The sequence below is a fragment of the Sceloporus occidentalis genome, unplaced genomic scaffold (genome assembly GCF_023333645.1).
Source record: "Sceloporus occidentalis isolate IW3139 unplaced genomic scaffold, rSceOcc1.0.p SCAF_250, whole genome shotgun sequence".
In the NCBI taxonomy this organism is placed as follows: Eukaryota; Metazoa; Chordata; class Lepidosauria; order Squamata; family Phrynosomatidae; genus Sceloporus; species Sceloporus occidentalis.
Genome location: NW_028317230.1, coordinates 794659 through 796400, shown reverse-complemented (window position 1 = coordinate 796400; position 1742 = coordinate 794659). Strand labels below are relative to the sequence as shown.

General features: G+C 38.1%; 1 non-coding gene across 1 annotated transcript; it reads left to right on the top strand.

Moving 5' to 3' along the window:
* The first annotated feature begins 309 nt into the window (after positions 1-309).
* On the top strand, positions 310-439 carry LOC149276035 (small nucleolar RNA SNORA35). Its single transcript, XR_016279361.1, has one exon. It is a non-coding gene; the product is annotated as a small nucleolar RNA SNORA35 (small nucleolar RNA).
* The last annotated feature ends 1303 nt before the right edge of the window (positions 440-1742 follow it).

The following is a 1742-nucleotide window of genomic DNA, read 5'->3' as shown; positions in this document are numbered from 1 at the left end:
TGGGAACCAACAGAATTGGGGCTACCCATTTTATTTTTAAAATCCCCCCTACAGCAAAGAAGCAGAATCCCCAAAAGAGATGCAGGGTATGCTACAGCAGGGGGCAAAGAAAGGACACCACATTTTACTGTCCAGATTGCCCTGGAAAACCTGCACTCTGTGTCGGTGACTGCTTCAAGCTGTATCACACAGTTTCCCATTTTTAATTTTTTTTTTGTTCCTGCTCCATTTTTGTATTTTTTTTTTTTTTTTTGTTACATTTACTGTTTTTTAGCTTTTATTTGCTCCACCATTTTTAAGCGTTTTTATTTGCACTGTCAAGTGACCCCTGTGTCCATTCCGTGGCATGAGGGACCACTTAAGGTGCTAGATCAAATCCCTTCTTGGAGATAGGCCAGGCTTTCTTGTAACCTGTCCCTACTGATAGTTGGGTACAAGCATTTTTCTTTACCCAGATGTAAAATTCCTACTGAATTTGAATTGCTCATGTTCCAAATGTGGCCCTTTTGCCCCCAAACAATCTGACAAACCCATGCATGTGGGGTATCAATGTACTCAGGAGATGTTGCTGAACACATATCGGGGTGTTGTGGGACAGTGACATATACCAGGAGCTGTAATTTCACACCTGAAGTACAAAGTATGTGAAAAAAACACCAAAAACAATTACTATCCCAAACTTTGACAAGGGTTGGTGGTAGGATTAGTGCATGGAAAGGGTTAAACTATCAGCATCTAAAATACCCTGGGGTGTCTAGTTTTCAAAAATATATGGTTTGGTGGGGTAAATTTAATTTGCTGGCTTCAAAGATGCCCCAAATACCACATAGAGACAGAATTACCAGATTCAGAGAAAAATGGTTTTGAATTAGCAAAACTCTACTTGTACTTATTGCCCCATAACGTGTAGAAGAAAGCAAAAAAACATAAAAACATTGGGTATTTCTAAACTCGGGACAAATAGTAGAATCTATTTAGCAGGTTTTTTCAGTAGTTTTTTATGATGAATAAAAGATTTTTCAAATAAAAGTGAGAAAATGTGTTTTTTTTTCAATTTTTCGTCATATTTTATTATTTTTATTATAGGAAATTACATCATATGAAAAAAATTTTGGTGTCTGAAGAAAGCCCTTCTTGTCCTGAAAAAAACAATATATAACTTGTGTGGGTTTAGTAAATGGGTTAAGAGAAAATTACAGCTAAACACAAACACCGCAGAAACGATAAAACAGCCATTGTCACGAAGGGTACAAAAAGTAAAATCAGCCTTTGTCACGAAGGGGTTAATCTCCTGTTCGTCATGGCTTTAAAAATCCTTCACTGGTATTACAGTAAATGTTTGTTTTTGGGGTTTCTTTATATGCCCGGGGCAGCTGCATATTCGCCGTTTGTATGAGTTCTGTCTCTGTTATTTCAGACCAATGTACTTTAGAAGCCCCCGGACTCCGTATCATACGGCCTGCGGGGAACCAGACGATGTCTTACAGGGACTTTCAGTGAGTGAGGAATTGGACTTTTAGATATTAAGGCTTTAGTTCCACTGCCACAAATAATCGGCCCATAGAACAACATGAGATTAAACCTACTTTTCTTCCATGCTAAGCAGCCTTATTGTATATCCGGCCCGTGACGTATTGTGGCCGAGGCTGACGGTCCAGAGACCCATTTTAGTGTGTTACTCTTTATATTTTGGTGCTAATAAATAATATTTATTAGCATGAATATGGTCTAATAGGAAACTA